At 41.6% G+C, this 24,273-nt stretch overlaps 1 long non-coding RNA gene across 1 annotated transcript in view; it reads right to left on the reverse strand.

Moving 5' to 3' along the window:
- Positions 1-21,212, reverse strand: part of LOC110354588 (uncharacterized) — a 37,377-nt gene extending 16,165 nt beyond the window's left edge. Inside the window, exon 1 of the long non-coding RNA XR_002406723.4 lies at positions 21,119-21,212. This is a non-coding gene — a long non-coding RNA (uncharacterized lncRNA). The remainder of the gene's footprint in view (positions 1-21,118) is intronic.
- Between the last annotated feature and the right edge of the window lie 3,061 nt (positions 21,213-24,273).

The raw sequence follows: 24,273 nt of genomic DNA on the forward strand, positions 1-24,273 counted from the left end.
CTTCTGACTCAGAATACAACAGGGACCACTACCAGAGTCGGGAACCACTTAAATGTTTATTACCCTGGTCAAACCCATTATTTATATTCTTTTCTCTTCATTAAAGAAAATGACAATGCCAGAAGTGCATTAACATCATTAGATATACAACACTCTATGAGATGCCTGGGAAACCACTTACAACATCCCTCGAGATCCTGTACCTGGGTCATCATGACAGTATCCAAAATAATTCAGTTGCTGGTACTAGCAAGAATTTTCTAGCAGTAACCATAGACCTTGTAGAAACAGATACTGATACAAACAGTAAGTTTTCCAACATGTTAATATCTCTGAAATTCAAGAACCAAATATTGTTTTTTCCTTCACATTATTCCATGTCAAACAGTCAGGTGCAGGCTTCTCCATGTGTGGTCACCTTTTTGCCTGTGATACAACCTGAACATAAAGCTACCTCACCAAGAACATGAGAAAGTTTTCATGATAAAAGCCATTGGGTACAAAGAACAATATGGAATGGGTATTTCTACCCTAATCTACACAACTTTGGAGAAGAAAGCTGTAAAATTTCAAATATCAGCACAGGCTGGTGCTTTATTCTGGGCCTGACCACTAACTCAATTTTGCAAAGAAAAAAAGCATAAGATAGGCCAGAAGCTGCACTGTAAGTTATAGAAAAACTGTCAGTGGAATGGGTGGCAAGCAGTTTGTTTTGTCCTGGCTGTTTGCATTTGGATTGCATTTCCAGACATGTAAAAGTTATGTGGGAATAAGGCAGCTGAACAGGTGGTCCTCTTTAAAACTCTTTTCTATTTCAATGGTGTTTCAAAGTGGAGATGAGCATGGAGCACTGGTTGAGGTAGAATCTCTTGCTGTAGCTCACCATCTGCCATTGCACAGTGCATTACAACATTTATTGGCTTTACTTAACTGTTAATGAAAAACTACCATCAACAGCTGCCATCACTCCCACTACAGATTGTAATAAATAATAGTCTGTTTGGCTCACAGCCCTCTTTCTCATGCTGTAGAGAAATAAGAGCTAGGGAGTCCACAAAGATTCAGTGGAACCAGGGGCAAGGAAAGATGGTTGGAACTCTGTGATCAATTTGATTTTTATTGAAATTGTGTTTTGCCCAGCCTTGACAACCATTTAAAAATATACATATGCTTATAAATGGGTAATTAAGAGGATCCCAATTCTGCTTTTCCCCAGGGTCTTTTGCATTGATTATAGTGGGAGAAGAGATTATCCACTGGCCTATTATAGTAAATCCACTGGTCTGTTAAAAATGTTAACAGTTATAATTGGTTATGCACTCAATTTCAGACTCTAGAATTTTGTCTTGTTTTGATGTTTTTTCATAAATTGGCTTTGTTTTACCCCATTTTTAATTAAGTTAAGAAAACCTCTGCTTCATTATCTCTGGGGTTTATTGACTAGATTTTGAAAAGACCTCTATTTCTCTGAGCATCTCAAAAAAGTTGCTAGGATCCCAAGGGTTCTCCATAATTTCTACTGGAAATTTGGCTGACCAATATCGATTTGGCTGGTCTCATTTTCAGACTGAGGAAATCCAACTTTTGTAAATATGTCTCCAAACATCTGTTTATAGGTTTCGTTTCTAATCCTAAACTTGAGTCCTTTGTTATTCACACTTAGAAAAGTAATATAAGTGAGTGGATCACTGTCAGTGTGTTAAAATAATAGTATTTATTGACATATGAAGTCACCATAAGATTAGTAATACAGATACATTCATGGCACATTCAACGTCTCTTCCAAGTGGAAAGGTCCATCCATGTTCTCTACAGATCAGTGAAAAGATGAAAGATTGGATAACTGGAACAACCAGAACTGTGAAGTGACATGCATGTAAGTATAAATCCCAATGAAGATGGAGACACAGAAAGCACAGAGCTGACTGGTACCCTGCAGTAGGGGCACGTTGTATCTTATCCAGACTTCACTTAGGCTTCCCTTAAGTAAGAAAGGGTTGAGAGAAGTACAATATGAGTTCATCCAATAAAAAGCCAACCTAAGAATAGGTTTAGAGATATAGGAAGTGAGCTATTTTCAGAGCTATTCTAGAACAGGTGACTATTTTCAGGCTCTCATCTTATTTTCTTTACCTATCAAGTATTATATTTTAATTTTCTACTATGATAAATCCACACCATGTAATTCCAAACAAATAGCTATATTTGGAGTTAGAAAAAAAAAAAATTTCACTTTCATTTCCATGGTTCTTGACACTACAAGAAGAGAGCACTATCTAAACAGAGGAGGAGTTAGCAGATGAACAATTTTATCATCATATGTGAGACTGGCAAGATCAATGCTGGAACACTACAGACAAATCTGTTATCTAAGTTGTGAAAAAGATACTTAAAATTGAAAGATAGTCAGAAACAAGGAAAGAAGTACCTGTATTTTTCTTGGGGCAGAGAAAATGTGCTACAGTAGGAGAATAAAGAAGCTCATCCTGCTTAGAACAGGGAATTCAAGAAAAGAGCAAATATCAAGAAGTGACTTGACAAAGTACATACATATAAATGATTTTCCAGAGATAAACAAGCAACTAGCAGGCCTCTAGACTGAAGTACACAGTTTTAAAGTTATAAACAAACCTTAGTTCTTCTCCTATACCTTACCTGGCTCATCCCCATCCCCTCCAGTAAGAGGGATTAACTGATGCAATAAAATACCAACAGCAATAGTGACTCCATCTCTGACATCCTCAAACCAGGATCAAATTTTTCTTAGCCAAGCAGAAGTTACTGAAATCAGTACACAGATACCATGATGAATTTAGTGGCCATTAAGGGGGAAGAAGTAAAAACCAGGATATTTCTTTTTTTTTTTTTTCCCTCCTCTCTCATTATTTATTATTTTTATTTTTTAATTAAATGTAATTAAGTGCTGTATTGACAACCTGAAATGATAAACACATTTCTTTCCAAAGTTCCTTCCTTTGGCACGGAAGGGGCTTTCAATAGGTAGCATGGAAACAAGCTGGTTACATCACTGTCTCCAGCTCATTTGACACCCTTCTTTGCTCTCCTGAGCTTGGGACATCCTTGAACACAGTGAACATGGGGATCCTATTCCCACTTCTTCCAGCCCTCTCTTCAGCAAACTCTAGTATGTCTGTCCTAGCTTTATACCTCTCACTTTTGTGAGAATAGGGAAGGAATATCTTCTCACCTTTGTAATATACTTGGATAAATTCAAGTGAAGGTTCATATTCAGTTGCCACACATGTCCATAATAAAAAAAAATAAAAAATAAAATAAAAAAAATAAAGAGGGAGAGAGAGAAGGAATCTGAGTGTTGAATGTCAGAAACACCCAAGGCAGGAACAGATTTAATAGGAAAATTACTTCTCCCTTCATCCAGATCATACCATCTGGTTGAAGGCATTAACTACTTCATGTAACACAGTCCCAGATCCACAGCTGTTTCACATCTGCCCACAGCACTAAGGAAACTTCTTATTTCTGTGAAGTTGCTCGGAGTGAAAGCACCAACACATTTGCTTTCACAACACTACAGATGAGCAGCACCATGCTAGAAATGCAGCTACCATTCACATGTTCCCCAGTGTGATGATGGGCTCAGGCTGTAGGTCTGTAAACAGTTGGACCCCAAGTTATCTAACATAAAATGTGTTCTTTCAAAGAATATGTTTGAGATACCACTCATTACTAGAAAGACTATTGACACCTGTCATTCCTTGATATTTCAGTCACAGATTTGGCATCAGAAATGCCAGAGCATGTTGCAATCACTCAGATGACTAATGCATTAAGGTATTTTTGTGGCAGAGAGCTGGAATACTTCCCACATTTCCCCTTTTGTCTTTCAATACAGATTATCCCTTCCTTTGTCATTTCCCATTAAGTCCCTAAAACGTACACATCATCAAATCACAATGTCCGAGGATGCTGAGAGCTATATACTCTCCTCCCTAAACTGGCCACTCTGTGTAATCTGCTTTTCTGAGAGTTCATTGTCTGAGGATGAACCAGAAATCAGCTTATAGGAACCAGGCTCTGTATGTTTGATGCCCCAAGACCAACACTGTTTGCGCTCTTCAGCTGCAAAACAAGAAGCTGAGGCCAGAGAGCTTTGCAGTCTCAAAGCTCAGAGGCCAAGGGACCTTCAGGCTCGCAACACACAGAACAGGGGGCTTCTGAGATTTCTCAACTCCAGGAAAAATGCTGTTTCCTATATAGTATTCAGATCGATGTAAGCTCAGAAGCAACAAAATACATCTCCATGAAAACAGATTCCTAGAGGGACATACATTAGAGATGTAATTTTTTACCCATGTGAGAACCAAGTTTCAAAGCTGTGCCAGAAACCCAAAGCTCCACTTCCAAACAGTCAAAATTTCCAAATGGTGAAAATTCTCTTATATCTTTCCCCCCAGATCATCAATCACCTTTGAGGAAGGGACACGTATAAGTTGTCCTGAAACAGGCAAGCCATCTTTATTTTAAAGCCTGCACAACCCTTCATTTTGTATGAGATGTAAGCAGATAAATCAATGACCATTTCAATTGTCTGAGGACTTGTCTCTGTAAGGTAGCTCATCTCCTACACCTCCTCTCAGGGCTGAAGGCTTGCACTAACCTCCTGGCAGGTCTCCCACCTACCAAGAAAACTGCTGCCTCTCAAGTTGTGGAGGACACAAGCTTTGTAGGCTGCACAAGAAGGTCCATGGTTTGTATGGCTTACACAAATGCAATTGAATGAGCTGGAATAAAACCTTAAATCAGTCTTGGTCTTGCTTCCAGGATCCAAAAGTTTTTGGATTTTTGGATTATGGTTTAAGACTTGCAAAGATTGTGTTGTGATGAGCAGAAGAGAAAATTTGTTCTTGCACGTTCTTCTGTGGTTTCTTTCTGCTACTTCTCCAACAGCTTTCTCTAAAATACCTCACAAGTTATTGCTTTCCTCTCCTCACCTTTCAACAGGACATGGGCAAAGCTATCCTTCATTTTATGAAGCCATGTAAGGCCACACAAATCCCTTTGTTTTCTGCATTACATAATGAAACCTATGATAGTTGAAAAGTCTTTGGCATGAGTTACACAATTTCTGCCTATTCAGACTGTCAGTCATTTCTAAGGATTTGCTACTCTGCACGGACTTCACTGTTTGTGGTGATAGGACTATTTTTCATTCCCTTGCTTCTGCATACCAAGGTCCCAATTCCACAACCCTTCTGCACTCACTCAGGTGTGTGATCTTATCAACTTCTGCTGGCAGTAAAGACTGTCATATGAACGAGCATGCCAGGGCTATACACAATTCTGACATATTTTGGGCACAATGCTATCTCCTTTTGACATAAATCCAGAGTAAATCAGTTTAAAATAATAGATTTTTCCTTCTGTGTGAAGACAATGGAGATGGAAATAGTAAGTGGAATAATAAATAGCAGAGTACTAACTAATGCTATTTAGCTATAAAAACTTTACTTTGTAACACAATGATTGATGTTTTTATTAGCAGCTTCAAATATAAATATTCCCCCTTTACTGTGATCAACAGCTTCAGAGACTTTTGATTATTACTATTTTGTATCCTCTCTGTTTTAATTATAACGTGCTTTGCAGTTCTCTAGCAATTTTCATCTGAAATCTTAAATTACTTCGCAAGCATGAATTCATTAAACCTTACAATATTCCTCTGAGGAAGTTGTTTAATTAATACACCCAAGTTATGGATGGGCAAATTCAGGCACACAGATAGTAAGTAATTTTCCCAAAGTCACAGAGTAAATCATCAAAAAGAACAGGAAGAGAGTTTAAGGACCACATGCTGCCAGGCCACATGGAGATGAAGCTGGAGAGATGTCTGTAAAACTAACACAGAGCTTGCAGGTTCCCAATAATCAGAAACCAGCTCAGGGTCCTCACCCTTCCCTTCTGCCAGAACACAGACTCCTGCACCACCCCTGACTGTTTCAACCAAATTGGGCTTGAAGACATCCTGGGATAACCATAGCTTGGCATCACTGAGGATTGCCTTTGACCAAAGAAGAATGGGGATGAATAATAATAGGAATGAATTCTCACTATCAAAGTCTCTGTCACCCCAGTGGAAATACTGCCACTACATGATCATCTGCCAGGTTTTGGAGGGGCCTTGCTTTTGCTCAGAGCTCTTTGCATTTTAGGAATGGAACCCCATAAACCAGGCAGCAAGGCAGGGGGCAGTGCCCATGCAGCATCACAAGTGCTGCACGTGCACGGTGCATACAGCTCTGATATTCCTTACCCACAGCTCAATGGGTCCTAAAGGTGCTGGGTATCTTTCCAAACTGGATGAACATTGACAGCTAACTGCTTCAGGAATAATTGCAACTATGTTAACAATGCTCCAAGCACTTTCAGGACTGGTTTAGTGGTTTAGTTTTCTTTATTTGAATCCTATTCTGAATTAAAATAAGAATTTACCTCAGTCTAACCCTCCCCCTTTCATTTTCTTCCCTTTTTTTTTTTTTTTTTTTTTCTTCCCCACCTTATTTTCCTCTTAAATGCTACAGAAATTGCTTTCTTGGGACACGAAAACTAATGTATGCAAATTGTTACACAGCATTACCACTGACATGGTTCCACTATATTGCTGAGATAGTTAATTACCAGGATAATGCAGTTTGTCTGCTCTCTATCCCCTTGTGCCGCTCCTAAAATGAAACAAAGGAAACGACATCAGAGAGACAAAGAAGGAGAGGATTCAGTCCCCTATTAATATCTGCCATAAAGGAAATAAGGATTAAAGGCCATTCGCAGCACACATGGCATACAGCTTTGTATGGCACATATGCTGAAGAGGGTTTTGGAAATAGGTTTGCACCTGGCCATGTTATTCATTGAGAGATAAACCTTGAGATCCTTTCTTAATTTACATCAAATTATTTTTATGCCAAAGGGTATTTCACAGAAATGGGATCTAAGAGGAAAAAAAAAAAAAAAAAAAAAAAAAAAAAAAAAAAAAACCCAAGGCCCTGGCAAAAACATTGTTTGGATTCACATAACACCTCTGGTCTCAATTTTGCCACTTCTGTCCAGACATCACAAGAACAGGTGACTTACACTGCCGTTACCTTCCTTGCCTTCTACACCAGAAAGTATTCTGGGATTTACCTTAGCATTGAAATTGTAATTCCCTGGTGTCTCCCAACAGGGCAATACATTCTCAGCGGCTGTGAGAAGCCAGGTCCTCACAAGATGTAAATGATATTGTCATCCCCAGGCTTTTCATGCTCTTTGCAATCAATGATGATTTTTCCGAAAACCAGTGACAGAGGGTGGTCTTGAAAAAAAATGACATGATTTGGCCTTAGGAAGCACACAGAGACTTAGCAAAAAATTAAATAAATCAAGAAGCCTTATGGATTCTAATGATCTCATCATTTTTAGAGCTGTTCTGTGGGATTTAATGGCAATTTTAAAAGGATGGTTAAAATCACCGTATCAAATACACAATTGTTTATTGCATTTAAAAGACTTATTTATTTATTTTTAAATTGTTTCTATTGATCCAATTTAATCTCTTTATGATCACATTTGTGCTGTTCCTCCCTGGTTTTATATGATGCTTCCACAAAGGAGGGCTGTCCCTGTAGATGACATCCATTAAAAGGGTCAGCTGGTTTGAAAGAAAGAGAGAGAGATAATGAGAAAATCGGTGCTCACCAAGCGGGTAGGCAATAACACCCCACCTCCAGCTATCTCCAGCCAATAACACTACGTGGAGATGAGGTAATGCTTGCATTAGTTACCCTATGGCAGTGCTTGGGTGGTTTGTAATTCTCCTTAAACCAGACAAAACCAGGAAGCTTCTCTCTATTGTGCTGGTACAAATGAGCATCCGAATTCATATCTTCACAGCTACAGGGAAAGGGGGCGGTGGGAAGGAAGCATGCCAGTGCTCCAGCTCCTCTTCCCTTCTTTCTTTTGTAACATATAAGAAAGTTTGTAGTGTTTTACTTGCATAAGTTAAAGGAAATCTAAATGGGTGTTTTGGGGTGTGATGCTGGCAAATCCCAGCATGGGCTGGTTCTGAAGGCTTTCAAATATATTCAGAAAATTGCCCTTTTTGTATCACTCACATTCCTCCTTTCATCATCCCAGTGCACGCAAGGAAGAAAAAAAGATTTTGCAACTCAGTATTTGAAATATATCAGTAGGGGAAAAGACAAGAAATTTTGCTTTGTTTTCCCTCTGCTGGTGTATTCCACATGCACTTCAGTCATACCCATGCATTTTCTCTGACAGGAGGATCATCTTCTACTGGTAGGGCCAGCGCTGCCAGGCAGCAGTTGGTAGGTGAGGGCCCCCCTAACAGGGGAGCATGGTCAGCTGTAGACCTCAAAAGCAACTTGCCTGTTACGGGCAGCACCTTGGGAGGGAGAGAATAATTCCCTTCTTTGCTCTCAGGCCCAGACTGCCTCTGTAGAGTTTGTAAGGCAGGAGAAACACCTTGCTACTGAGTGCATGTGGTGGGAAGTCAACAGTGAGAAAGAGAGTATCTATGCATGGCAAACCCTGTCCAGATACCACAGAAGCTTTCCCTCCTGCACCCAGAGCACAAGCTGGCCTGGTCACATTTCCCAGCCACTCTCCTGACTGCAAGAGCAATTTAAAATGGATTAGCTGCCCTCTGTGCTTGTGCATCACTGGTTGGATAATTGTCCTCGGCTGGCCGAACATTTTTAAGTGCTTATTTTTCTGCTAGAAAAAGTATGTCTCCTTTCAATCAAGCACAATTACCCCAACCATCTCTTTTAATTGTCTTTCCAGAAGATATATTCATTCCTTAGGGGCTTTCTTGCCAATACCAGTGGATGTCTTATTAGGGAATTATATTGAGCTGCTGGTGCTGGTGGCCATCTTTCATCTGCAGCAAGCCAGTGTTAAAATTGTATGGATATAGATACTGGGATGGCTTGTGGGCACAGGGGGATGGAGCAGGAATGGAAATCTAGACACACACATGTGAGTAGCAGTTGTGCCACTTGAATTAGAGCCAAAACTCTACAAATGCCCAGCTGGGAGAGTCCATATGGAGTCTCTGGGACTTGAAGCCATGGGGATGTTACTTATTTTTGAGATGTCTTCCAATTTTAATTGCTGAAGTGGCCTCTTTTCTTTATCTCAACAGGACTTACAGTGGGAGTCCAGAGATGCACAGCTTGGCTGCTATTCTAATATAAATCCACCTTCACAAGGGCACTGGGAATTCAAAATCCACTGCCACTTTACACAGCTCTCAGCTCCAGCCCAGTTGGGTAGAAACAAAGGGAGAAATGGGAGCATGTTCTCTATGTGTAGTGCATCTGCTTCAGTGGACCAAGAAACATAGATAAGTCCAGTGAGAAGAATGAACACTTCAACCTAAATGTAGAGTCCAATGAACCTTCTTCCTAAATGCAGGAATTATACTGGCTTTGTACAACATATTGGGAGAAGATTTAAATGCAAGAGAGAAAAGCATATATATATATATACACACACACACGTATGTGTATATATATATAAAATAAAAGAAAGGAAAAAAAATATTCATTTAACCTTGAAAAATTATTTAGAACTTAAAAATATTTATCATAAGTAGATTACATTTTACTTTGTCTTCTATTTTAAAAACCAGCTTGTTAAAATGTGTCATTATTTGCACAGGTTTCTCCTTTTTTTTTTCCCCCCCTTTTCTCCACAGCCAATAAAAAAAGGCATTTTGAACAGATTTCCTTACTCATCTCCATGGCAGTTGTTTTGCAACATGAATGAAGCACCACTCTTGGCAATGACAACTTGCCCTAGCTCCTTATCAATAAGCAATGCACAATGGATGTGTAAAGATGTGATGAGGATGCTCTTCAAGATGTTCATGGATATCTAAGTAGCATCATTCCAAATTGGTGGAAATACTTGTCCATCTACTCCTTGTGGCCATTATATTAAAGGGCTCTGCCTCTGTATGGATATTGACTATGCAGATGCTGCCGTTTGGTATTTCAGGGCTGCTCTAGCCTACCTGAGCTACAGGAGGCTGTAAGAAGTTGCCTGAAAGACAGCAAGTACTGGAGAATACAAGAAGGGTTGGCCACAGCTGTCTCAGTGCAGAAGAAAACTGGGAAACTTTGATATATAAAATAGCCTCCTCATGTCTGATGGAAAACACAACTCAATGCTAGGCAGTGCAGCTTCTAGAAATGGGACTTTGGGGAGGTTGAAGAGCTGCGTGCAGGCAGGGGTGGCATGGAAAGGAACCACCAATATTTTTTTTTAACAGGGGAATATTATGAGGCCAGTAATAGGGAGACTACAGATGTCACAGTGAGAAGAAGAAATAACAAGTCCTAATCCTAGCCATCAGTTGCTCAGTGCACGAGTACAAGGGCACTGCAGTGCCTACCTCACCCCATTACCCTGTGAAAAGTATCTCTCCCATTAGACACAGCCCCATGCGTCTGCCATGTGGGATGGAAACAGCCATACCTTATCTCAGCTGTATCACAACTGCATTCAACAACAAAAGACCTCTCCAAAAGATGTCCTAGCATGTCATAACCTGACTGAGCTACAAGAAAATCTAAGCATTTTAGCTCTATGCTTACAGCATAGCATTCGGCGGTCCTTATAACTCCTTTTGCCACTGATGAAAATATTTTTTTTTTATCTTTCTCCATGCCCCTTCAGCCTCCAAGTGTTGATTTGAATGCAGCTTTTCAGAGTCTGTTTATTAAGTGCTAAACCTTTTGTGTGCCTTTCCTTCAGCAAAACAATCTACCTACTGAGGTCCTTTGCTCTGCGGAGGTGACTCTTGTATCCTTGAAAGATGAGGAGATAATGCTACCAGAAAAGCTAACAAGCAACAAGGGGAAACTTGGTGACCACAGAAACTGGACCTCTGTAATGAGACACAAATTGTAAATGAGACAGCACTGACACCATGTCCTTCTACACACAGGGACAACATCATTCACCTTGCCTAATAATCGGTGTGCCACAAAACCAGGAAAAAACTGGGGTTTATCTACACTGCATAATCTCTAGTGCAAGCTGAACTAAAAGGTAAACTTCATCTGGAGGAGGGTGAATGTGCTCAGCAAGAAATGCAGAAGGAGCCCACAATTGCCCTACAGGCAATGGGAATTGAGGGGGAGGGGGGGCAACACACAACTACATCACATTTATTCAAAGGAACACAGGCAAAGGGTCTTTTGAAATTCTTAAAATAATCATCTCTGTTTGCTGCTTTTATGAGCAGTTCATGGAAGACTGAAACTGGAGCACAGCTCTCTAAGAACTTCTCCACAAGCCCGCACTTCGCTTGCTGGGATCTACTGGCACCGATCACTTCGTGATCAGGGGGATACATTTGTGCTTTGCACAAGCAGATTTCTTTATTATTATTATTATTTTAAACAGGATATGTTTCAGTGTCACAACTTCATGTCCATGTAAAGATCTCAGGGAGAAAAGATTAGTCACTTATGGAGAAAACATCCAGCACCAGATTCATTCTCCAAATCAGCAGGGGAGTTTTAGAAGATGCATACATCTACAAGCATCAGTGCACTAGTCAGGTATCAAATATAGGAAATTAAATACAGAAAGAAGGTGTTGCTGGCAGCAGTTATTCATTAACAACCTAACTTGGTTCAGTGGGGTTTTTTTGCATCTTTCTTTGAGGTGAGTTGTTTTGGTCACTCTCAGATACGTGGTATCAGACAACAGAAGCTACTGAGCTGGCTACATACAACAATTACATTTATCTTCCTGCTTTTATAGTACTGAGCTGCACATCTATAATACCTTTCACTTCAAATCCCTGAAATGAAGCAAGTCTAAGGATAGGACCTTCAAAAGCTATCATGTGTCTCACTCCAGTGCATTTCAGCAGAAGTTAGGTACCTGCTTTCACCTTACTCTGAAGAGGCTTTGTGCTATTTGGCCCTCCTGAAAATCATCAGGAACCCAGAATCTGCAGCAGCATACCAGAAGAAGACTGAATTTCCATTAACATTAATGAAAAGGCTTTTATTAGGTTCAGCAGTATGGAGAGGCTGATAGTTGATTCATCTTTGTTAGGCTCTGTGAGGCAGGCAAAGCCTAAATGTAATGACTCAAAGCACTACTTGGATGCAGCATGTAAAACAAGGCACAGTGCTGGGTGTGGAGGGCTGGCAAACAGCAAGCACATCAGATTTAACCCACAGAGACAGGTAACAAACACAATGCAATACTTCAGCCACAAATTGGCCAGACAGGTAGCAATCTTTCCTGCAAGGGAAAAAATGCCCATCTGAGATTCAGATTAGTTAGCAGTAAAAGGCATGAGTAACATGGTCCTGTTTATCACAACTGTTTCATTCATTCCTGATCCACAGGAAGGAAATAATAACTGATAATGTTTAGCATTTTTGTGTCACTGCTTATTTCAAATCACAAAACAGTCATTTAAGCATTTTGGTACAAAGGCTAGTTTATACATGGGTCGCTGAACCACTGAAATGAAGCCTCTGGAAGAATAACATAATTTGCAGTAGCAGTGGGAAAAGGTGGTTTAGGTGGAAGATGATGAAACAAATAGCTGTTCCTGTGCACAATGTCAGGAAATGCTCTGTGACCGCATGGGGGCTGGAAGACCCTTGATGCCAAAGGCAGCAGCACCCAGAGGACACCTGTGCTGCACAGCACCTGGCACACTTCAGCTTCCGCAGGAAGAAGGGAGTCTGAGGTACAAAAAATGAAGGTAATTCTGTTCCAAAAATAGTTCCTGTCTGCTGCTAAGCCCCCTGAACACTGGAAGAAAATGAAGGGGAGACAGGCTTAGAAGGCATACAGATAGGGATGTGAGGTTGCTGAGCCAATATTGGTAGCCCTTAAGGGACCCTGATGCATAGCCAAGGCCTGCTGTGCTGCCTGTGTGCACAACAAAAAGACAGAGATCACTTCTTCCTTAAGAAGAACCACAGTACTCTTATTAGAAATGGTTTTTATATTCAGGAAAAAAGAAAAAAAAAAAGCTTTCAGCTCCCCACTCCTCAGCATTAGTGTTGCCTGCAAAACCCTTGGTTTCAGCAGCAAAGTTACCAAGTCACTACCTGACACCTCTGGGTCAGGGCTTCTATGCATGGAGATGGGTGGGTAGGCTTCTATGCATGGGTGGGTAGGGCACCTTTTTTCTCATTTGTCTTTGAGCTATGTAGCATTTATACAGGCCTCTTGTTTCCCTGGCATGCACTTTAAGGGAAGAAAAAAAGAAAAAGTGCAGCAGGGCTACATGGAGACCATGCAATGTAAGTAAAGAGGTTTAATTTTCCAGGATATCTTTGAAGGACAAAGCAGAGAACAGGAAGAATGGCTTCACAGTAGAGAATGAAGTCCTAACATCATTTAAATGAAACAGGTTTCTCCTCATTTATGCTGTCAGGATATTAATGGCTTTTAGAACAGGTTAATCCAAGAAGTAACCAAATGAAACAAGAGGACTGTCATTGATGATATGCCTTTTATCCTTCTGTTTCTGCTTCTCTTACTGCAAGAAATTTCCTCTCAGCTGGAGGAGGCAGTGACAGCTGGTGCTGGCCCGACTCATGCCTGCAATGGGCTGGGCAAGACCTCGGTGGCCTGAGAGGCTAAGTTAAAATTCTTCTATCATAGGAGAGGAAAGGAGCTGGAAGACATCCCTGTCCAAGGCATTCCTCCACCCTTCCCCTGCCTGAAGTACCACAGGAGATGAACAGAGGGGAAACAGAAAACCTGTAGATTCCTTGGCAGAAACCTTGCCATGGGATTGCTCACTGTAGGGGATGGGGCCTTCTTGTGCACAACATGGAGAGCAGGCACCGGAAAAGGACCGGCACAAGTTTCAGGCAGAAGGGGATGTGCAAGGCCCATACATCTCCTTCTTAGTCTATGAGGAGCTTTATCCAGGCCCACTTACTTGTGGCATCAGCAAACCCTACAGAAACACATCAGTGCATAGAGCAGCACAGAGCAGAGGCAGCTGTCACAGGCCAGTCACTTGGCAAAAATGCATCAGGATTTCATCATAAACAGTGTCCTACTCTAGGTGGTCTTTTGGAAAAGGCTCTCTGCTTTAAGAGCTTAACTGAGGAAAAACTGCAAAACATAAATATGTATGTATACATATATACATTACACCACACTGGGGGCAAAATATTTTGCCTATGTTCAATATGAGTATTTTATATGTGCCTCCTCCAGGTGACTACCTTCTCACCCAGCTGGTGGTGTTGTCCCATTAGAAAGCCATTTGTTCTCCAGCACTGAAGACCATTGTAATACTGTTTAATGACTATTTGCCATCAGACAACAGGGATGTCCAAGTCCCTTTTTTTCTGCCAGTCCCTCAGCCTCAGTTAGTATAATTATATGAAGTTATTTTTAAATATAGAAACTTAGAAATACAGGCACTTAGAAATAAATAAAAAACAAAACAAAACAAAACACTGCACAACTAAAGAAGTACTTGCACACACAAATGTGTCAGCTAGCTTGCTTTGCTTCATTTTCTCCCAGTTTCAAAATTTAAGCCTCTGGAAAATATTGGCAACTCTTACATGAAATTTGATTTAAGAAAAACACACCCAACAGTGATTTTGATAATAGGATGATTGTTGTGTGACTCACCTCGTAAGTATAACAACTGAGAGATTATAAAGTATGCACTTGGGCTCTGGACTGCCCACCTACACTCAATTTCCTTTGACTGTGGAATGTCCTTTGGCAGCTTTGCAGCTAACCGATACCCAGGAGTCTAAGGAAAACACTAGAACTTGTACAATATTATTGGTTTAAATGCTGTGGACTCATATTTCAGCCAACCAGCACAAGGTTACTTGTAAAACATAGCCACACCTTGTGAGAGACAGTAATTCATAGGGCCATGGTTGGAAATTCTGTACTCAGATAGTACAGAGATAAATACATTACAACTGCTAGGTAGATATTACACCAAAATGCAACTGCAGTTTTCTCCTTTCCTGCCACAACCTTTTGGCTCACAAACCAAGCCATGTGCTACTTAAAGAGGAGCCTGGACAGCTATACACCCTGTACACAGTGATATATGAGTGTTGATGGAAATAATGCTTCTTAACACAGCTACCCACCTGCATTACTTGAGTGCCGTGCCTAATGCACATTCATCACTCCCATACCGTGCTTCCCTGTGGAGCTGTGACTACCTCTGTTGAAATCCCTTGGTGGACATTCAACACACTTCTGTTGCATGTTAAGCTTCCTATGAGAGTGAGCAGAGGCTGCTGTAGCAGTATTTTCCTTCACTTTTGGTGTATGTGCCATTCAGTATAACAGACTGCTTGCAGCCCTGAGGTCAGAGGTGGCCTTCACAGTTCTTCAAAACTACCATACCTGCATACAGTTTTCAGTCTTCTTCAGTGCTCACTGAGGTTCTCATAACCCATAAACTATTCAATCCCTATTCTACATGCAGCTTTCCTCAGAACTGGAGCCTTTTCAAGGAAACAGACTCTCCTCTCTGGAGGCAAAGGTTTCTCTTGTCCTCCCAGTCCAGTGCTGCTCTTAGGCTGTCTCAGAGCACAGCATTAACCCTAGAAGCTTCTGTTTGTTCTTTCACTTCTTACATAGCAAGACAAAAGTGTGTTCTGCTCAACTCACTATAAGCTCAGTACTCCATCAACAACAGTTTCATATTCATCACTCTGAAGCACTAAGCAACCACTTTTAGGCCCCCCAGTACAACAGACATGGACATACTGGGAAGAGTCTAACAGAAGGGCTACCAAGATGGTCAGAGGGCTGGAGCATCTATCCTATGAAGAGAGGTTGAGAGAGATGGGACTGCCCAGCCTGTGGAAGATGAGCTCAGGGGATATCTTAACAGTGCATCTAAATACCTGAAAGCAGGGTGCAAGGAGGATGGAGCCAGGTTGTTTTCAGTTGTGCCCAGTGCCAGGACAAGAGACAATGGGCACAAGCCAGAACACAGTAGGGTCCCTCTGAACATCTAGGAACACATCTTTACTGTATGGGTGACTGAGCACTGGCACAGGTTGCCCAGAGAGGCTGTGGGGTCTCCTCCTTGGAGATCTTCAAAAGCTGGGCCTGGGCAGCCTGCTCTGAGTGGCCCTGATTAAGAAGTGGGGTTGGGTCAGATGACCTTCAGAGGTCCCTTCCAACATCAACTATTCTGTGAAGTCAAAGCAGGTTTCACCAGCTGTGAGCTTTGTCAGAACTGTGAGTCCATCCAAAGTGAAATAGTCTTTTTACTTCAGTGGCTGCTGGACTGAACCCAGGAGAATCCAGTAAAATTCCCAGTAATAGTATCTGGGGAACAACACACAAATGTCAGCATGAAAATTTCTAAACTAGGAATGTTGCAGAGCCAGAACAAGCAAATTGCAGAAATTTCAGCAGCATACTTCAACACTAGAGAGTCTGGAGCAGGAGGTCAGCAACACCCAGCTGGCACACTCAGTGCTTCAGTTGACTTTAAAGAAAGACAAAGGCTCACTTATAATGTTTAGAGTATTAAAGTGCTGCCCGATTCCACATTTAGGTAGCCATTGATCTCTCACTTCTTTTTTAGCCATTAATAAAAACTCACTTTTTTCCCCCCCTCTTAAAAAAAAAAAAGTTAATATGATTCTAATACTCCCCCCCAGCCCTCCCCAAGTACCCAAGTACTTATAATCATAAAGGTCTTATAATTACAGTTCTGCCCCCCCCCCCCCCCCCCCCCCCGGAGAGTTGTGATCTCTAGGCTAACAACTTCAACCTGCTCCCCAAACGATACAAAACCACCCAGCCCTCTGCTCCACAGAGAGCAGAGCCACATGTTAAGGCTGTTGCATGCTGAAAAGGGACCTGTACCATAATGGTGCAGGGTTGGGGCATGCCTCTGCTCCCGCTTCAGAGAACCCTTGCACAGCAGGATGGGCTGCTCCTGCCTAGGATCCAGTTTCCAGAGGACTGTGTCACTGCCACTTCCTCTGCACAGATCCCTGTGCAGAAATAAACTCAAACCCAGCACATGCACATGAACGCTGGGCTGCTGGGTTCACCTGTTCACTTCACTATGTGTTATCATTTGTACCATAGCTGCACAGCTACAACATGTTACATGCTTTCCAAGCCTGTAGGGGAAACCAATGCTCCTGCACAGCCAGTCCTAGGCCACAGTGCCACATTCCTTGAAAGCAACAGGTAAGGGCCAGATATATATCAGCAGCACAAACAGTTGGATGGTCCCTATCCAAAATCCTGTGAAAGCAGTAGCAAGACTCCCACAGACTTCAAAAAGGCTCTGCCTGAACAGGAAAGAAGCAGAGAGAAATGTCACAAGGGGTGGCATACATCTTAGTTTAATTCCATTACGGAACTGAGTCCCACCTTTTCCACACAAGTCAGCAGCCTTCCCATGGACCCATCTTTTTTCCATATCTCTTCCCTCCCTGCTTTGAAAACAGGCTGATATCACCAGGTTAATTTATGGCATTGTAGCTTAGTCCTGACAATCATTTTCTCCCTGAGAGAAAAACCAGGAAAGGCCTCGCCTCTCTCAGGACCCTCCATGACAGACACACCATGGGAAGGAGCAGGCTACCAACTCTCATAGTGAGACCTGTGTGCTCCTTGCACTGCACACACACTTGCTCCACCAGCATGAGAAGTCGTTGAGGGGCTACAGGGAAGCCTCATTCATGCAAAGACAGCTCACCTAGCCCTCAGCATCTGCACAGACTTTGTGTTACTTTGCTTTTGCATGATGATTTTCATGCTTTCCTGTTTAGCTTTTCAACAATGCTTTGTATTTGGGGACCACAAAACCACATATCAGGACACTCACACACTTTCTTTATAAGAGGAAAGAATTCCAGAGTTGTCACTTCTCAGCTTAATTTCTTAGGTCCCAGACCAGATTGTCATTTCACTTCTCCAGAAGCCAAATGACTAAGGGCTTGACAAATCCAGTAGTGGTCTTAGTATCTGTCCCCATGACATGGGGATGGAGCTACAGTGCTCAGCAGAAACTGAACAAATAACCTTCTCCTGTCCCAGCCTCTGAGCAGTGAGCTCAGTGCACAGCCTATTGACTGTCTATCTCTTGTGTTTCATTCAGTGCTAAGCACAAAGTTAGTACCTTAAAATGTAGAAAGTAACAATAATAGATTATCATAGCATTGTTCTACTTCACTGGAGGCAACCACACTTGTTTCAGAACAAGCAACACAATTTTGCACAGCAATTATTTTTTGAAGGCCTTAAATGCTGCAGGTAAAAAATAAATATCACAGAATCACCTACAGGAAGAGCAACTGGAATAATCTAGGAGCTGCTTTCCCATTTCACATAGAAAAAAAAATGTTTTTACTTCTTTCAAAAAGAAAGAATCACCAAATGATTGTCATGCATGTGTGTGCAAATGCTCATGTGCATTTACACGCACACACTGCATGCAGGCCGATTCAGCAGTGGTACATACAATGCTGTGCAAACCATTACAAGTTCTGCAGCGTGAAGGACATCCCATTGACTGGCCGCAATGTGAGAAGCCAGGAATTCAGTTCTCAGAAGCTTTTTGCCTTCTGGAAGGCTTTAAGTAAAATGGGAACTATCATCTTTTGCCTAAAGATTGTGGTACTGTGATAAACAGAAAATCCAATTAATCAGGAGCATTATGTCTGATTTGTTCAAACTTGTGGCTGAGCAGCTATAAATTATATCACCATATTCAATTACTGGAAACAACATTTCCTGCATAAACCAACCTCTGTAGCCTGTAGGGAGATCTCCCAATTTCAGATGTACATTTGTTAATCACAGTTTTAATTTTTCACTTGAAGGGAAAAAATAGAATCAGTGCAGAGCAGGAAGTTCAAATAGTCTTTGAATCTGGAGTGTTAAAGTGTTTGATCATCATAATCTCTAAACTCATAAAAATAAATACACAGTGTAAATGGGCATCTTAAGGATTCCTCTACTGATGTGCCAAACTAATATGGACATTTTCAGTTAAAAGCAATTCCATAACAGTACTGATCAAGTCAAAGCTAAAATATTTCACCAAGATGCACTGATTTTGATGAAGTTTTTTAACAGGTCTCAAAGCTCTAAGGTCATTTCTTGAGAGACAACCTGAAGGGAATACCAGATTTTTATTTATATATATATATATTTTTTTTTCCTCTATTGAATGGTTTTGAAGTTATTCCAAAGTAGACTGCAAATAAATTCTAACACTTTAAAAGTTATTCCAATAAATTAGTTAGAACTACTGTTCACTAGTACTCAAGTTCACTTTCAGTGTATTTTACCACCAGTAATTCTCTCAGGTTTGCATATACACACAGACAGGCTCATATGTAAGTGCAGGAAATGTTAGGCCTAGTGAAAGGAGCCAAATGGTCATCCCTTGAGACTACTTTATAGAGAATGCTATTATATATCTGGCCAACAATTGAAGAATATCACTGCACCACTGGTGCAAGAAGTGACTATGTTGCAAGTTAACACCTCAATACAATCAATGCTTCAAAAGATACCAGCAGATTCAGGAAAATCAGATACCTGAGAATCAACCCCAAACACCTCCATAATTATACCTGGGAATTTGACATTCCTACATGCTGGACTTGAGCATCTCTACCTTGAACCTTGCTGCATTGCAGGAGCCTTTGCTCCAACTCTACATATTGGACTAGCAGAAGCCTCTCTTTCACATCCCAGCACTTCATAGGTATTCACACAGCTCTAAGGGAAGTGAGACAATAGAGGCAACGGACACACAGTCCTAAAAGATTACAAAGACTTTGTGAACAGGACAGTCCTAGGCATCTTCCTTCTCTCACACTGCTTGCCCTATCTGTAACCCTAGTAATTTATATTAACTTACTGTGGCATGACAACAATAATTGGCTCTAGTAGGTCCTCTTGGTTTAACTTGCTTAAAATACTGATTGCTCTTGCCTACTTACAATTTATCTTCTTCAAAATTCCTAACATTACATCAACAGCACTGTCAAGAGGAGTGTAGAGAAGACACTAGCGGATATTGTATTTCTAAAAGCCACCTTGAACAATAGTAATGGGAAGAGGTGGTTGAAAAGATGACAGCCAGGTATCACAATATACTTGTGCTTTCATTATTGCTGACTCTAGAATTGATTTTATAGCAGTAAGTTTCAGTGGTCAGATTCCTCATACTTTCATATGAGGAAGAGCTGTCAGAATACAGCACCAGGGCAGAGAGTTGGAGTTGGCTACTCCATTCCCAGAGAAGCACCCAGACATCTGGCTCTTTAAAGTCAGAGCATTGAGCTGATTTTAGATGCCTGTACCATTGTCACTACTGCTATACTAATCTTAAGATTTCTCTTAAATTGAGTATGAACAAGCCTTAACTCAAGACTCCTACCCAAGAATCACAGAAAAATCTCCAGGGAGAACTACTGCAGCCTACACCACCCTTAGGCAGCTCCTTTGCAATCTCACACCCCTGCCACTCTAGGCTTTCTCTCTCATTCAGTGTTCTCCCATGATATTTTCCTAGGCCACAGAAGCCCTATGCCAAGAAATGTATCCAGAGGACACAATAAAAAACTCTTAGGGGAGAAGGTTTTGTAGCCTATACCATGCTGTGGCAGCCATCTGCAACCTCACACCTGATGCCACTGTAGGCTTTGTTCCTCACTAACCCTAGGCCCTGGCCTCGACTGATCCATATGCTATGACAGCAGTGTAATCAAGCTCTGTGGAGAAATCTTTTTCCATCCTTCATCATCCTTTGGGGGTACTGCATAGCAGTCCCATGCCAGATGGAGTTTAAGGCTTTATCTGTCTCCTGTCCTAACCCTTTCTCCAAGCATTGACCGTAACTAAGCCAATGACCCATTCCACCAACCATACCTCCCCTAAACAAGATCCCCATGGAGAACTGGTTTTGCAACATACACCATCTTTTGGCAGACCCTTTGCAGCACTATGCCAGCTGGAGCTCTAGGCTTTGCCTCTCACCCAGCCCTAACACTAATATTAGCCTTGGGTTCATCCCCTCTCCAAAACTCCCTCATGGGAAACTCACCTGAAAAGGAGAACTCATTTTGCAGCCTACTCATCCCTTCAGTCAGCCTCTTTTCAGGGACTCTCCAGTCAGAGCTTCATACTTTGCATTTCCACTAACCTTAACCCTCACCATCTGCTGATGCCCTATTTATCAGCAGCTGTTCCTGTGGGTAGGGTTATCAGAATTACCCCTGTTTCCCCCAGGTAAGGTTTAACAAGCAATTCTGATATCCTTTCCAGCTCTTATGTTTGTAACTGCTAAACTACTTCAAACAGATTTAGCTTTTTCTCTAAACACAGTTTCGAATAATTTAAGTTGAAATGGCAGATCTTCAGCTGGCATAAATGGTCCATGGTGCTGTCTCTAAAAAGGCATTAAAGTTGGTGCTATTTTAAATAAAGCTGGGGACCACTTCTGTGCATGCTGCCTGTAATGGTTACTCTCACTAAAGGAAATGGTTGTAAGACATGTTGAAGAAAGGATTAGTTATCAATAACTGGTGTCTCAGTCTTCTAATAAATGCTATTTTCAGACCTCTGTGAAGTGTAAATAGACGTATCTTTACTGGGGTCTTTCTAGACCAGTAGTTTGGAAGTATCAGTCTCATCTCTTCATTGACATCCTTTGGCCTTCCTTCAAATAGCCTACCACCTGTTGTTGGTAAAGCACTAGCAACTTCTTTGGGTGTCTTTGGGGACCACTTGTGTCACACACATAGCAAGACCCCATTTGAACACTGCTTGGGTAACCCTACCCATTTTGCAGTGATCATATTAAACTAGCTTGCCCTTTACACATAAATCGAGGGCTGGAAGGCCAACCACCTACAATTATATTAGTGCCTCTCATCATGGGAATGTCTTAAAGAGATGTGGAGAGAAGAAGGGGTTGTACTTTTCCCTCAACTGTAAGGAGGTGAAGACAGTCCTTGAGGAAATGAAGGACAGGTCACTAACTGGAGTGAAATGTTTCATCCAATACAGATTTGGGAAGTAAGGCTCTAGCTATATCAAGAAAAACACACAAGAAATAGTCAGTTTCCCATCCAATATTCTGAGATTTATCAGCAGACCGTCAGGCGAATAAGCAAGTAAATAGAGGGACTTTTTTATGGCTAATGAGTACTTCACCCTCAGCTACTGTCCTGTCCTTCCCAGAGAGTCCCTCACCAAGCAGACCTCCAGAGGACCAGCCTCCCAAAATACATGTACAGCACCTGAGCGCTGGCACTCTCCTGTCCTGTCAGTCCCATACACTCCCTCGAAGTAGAAAAACTGACAGCACTGTTTACTGTCAGGAGAGATGATGCAGTACATCAGGAATAAAGAAATAACCAGGAAGCGGGACAGTTATGCAGATTTCAGCTTCCTAGCTGCACTCTTCAGCTGTGCTGAGAGCTCTTCCAGAGGTATATGCTTAGAGCAGACTCCTTCCCACACATGCTTCTTCAAAACAGCAGCTATGGAGCCCGCCTTGTGCTAAAGTTACAAAAGATTTGCTGGAAGAACTTGCTGTGTGTAGTGCGACTGCAACATGATCTTCTTCCAGTCGTGACTGAAGGTCAGGATGACTGTTTCTAGGGCTCCAGCTGACTGTAGTGTGGCATCGGTGATCGTTACACAAATACTCTCTATTACAGATGAGTGCTTGATGGGCTCTTATATAAGGTACTCTGATATGTGGAAAGAGACAGTTGGAATTAGCCTCTCTTGTCAATGACTGCCTATGACAAGCCTGATTTTCTCTCTGATACTCAAAGGACTTCTGTTATCAGCCCCATACAGCCTCACAATTTAGGGGTGAAAAGAGTGGGTACAGTTGCCCTGTAAACTTCAGCCCTTAATAACCTCAATAGCAGATTTCTTTATGAATGGAATATTTTATACACCTTTTAAATAAAGAAAGAAAAAGAAAAATCCCACAGAAACAAGAGAAACAAAACCACAAGACCTACTTAAGGAAACAGCCTGTGACACAAGACAAGATGGGAAAGTTGACCTCTGAAACAAAAATGAAAGCTTTAAAAAATTGATTGGCATAATTAATAATTAATTGTGTTTAATTATAATTAATTCAATTATGATAATTAATTATCATTACTAAAGTCCTTGATGTAAGAGCCACAATTTGGAGCTGGAGCTGTATGGCTTTGACGGAACAATGCAGAATTGGCAGCATCTTTTACATCCTCTGTTATAAACTAACCTTCCCACCCTTCAGAAAATGTCATGCTGTGAGCAGGGAAAATGAATAGACCTTCCGGTTATTTATCCTTTTTGCTTCTGATATTTGTATTTAGAGCTGCCTGTGGTATGCCTGATGGCTGCTGACAGGTATGACAGAGTGTCTCTGATTACAGGAACGTTATCAGTTGAAGCACTGCCATCAAATGCTGCACAGTAAGTGCCCACGTCCGGCTGCCCTTCTAAGACTCTGTCTCTTATTTCTCTCTCTCTCTTTCAGTCATTTACCTTTCAGGCTGATTTCAGCATCACTGTTCCTCCCTTTTCCTCCCTGAAAAGGATATTTTGGAACATATAGCTGATCACTGTCAGCTGTAATTGCTCAAAAATGTGAACGTGCTGCAGAGAAGAGGAAATACGGTATCCATGACTCATCCATACTTTAGGCAAATTCTCTAGTTCAAGGGAAAAATGAAAAGACAGGTCCTAAAAAAAGGCAGGAGGCCGGAATAACAAAGTTAAACAGGAAGAGATATTGAATACAGTCAGCCAGCCTTAGAGGCAGCAAACTTCTGATCCACAAGAAAGCAACAATAGGCTTAGAAATTAATTATTCCAGATGCACTGTATATCCTGCACACAAGTGGAACACCAGACCACCGCTCACAGAAATGCACGGGCTATCTCAGTTTGCATGCAGCAAACCCGGCTTGTGCCACAGGCCCCATGCACAGGTCCTGACCCTGAGCAGATCCACGACTTACGTGTGAGTCTGGGTATCAGCACCTGGCTCTCCACCAGGAACCCGCTCGCCTGGAAACAATTGTGTCACGCTCTGGCATTTCCTTTCCCTTTTGCTGATGTCCCTCAGGTTGAGTCACTGGGGTCACAAAGGATGGCTTTAAAGGGCCACGCGCTGCATGAAAAAGCAGAGGGACAAATCTTTGTCATCCTTCCGTTACGGCTCATGACGAAGACTTTCAGCTTGAT

This window comes from Anas platyrhynchos, chromosome 3, assembly GCF_047663525.1.
Source record: "Anas platyrhynchos isolate ZD024472 breed Pekin duck chromosome 3, IASCAAS_PekinDuck_T2T, whole genome shotgun sequence".
Taxonomy (NCBI): domain Eukaryota; kingdom Metazoa; phylum Chordata; class Aves; order Anseriformes; family Anatidae; genus Anas; species Anas platyrhynchos.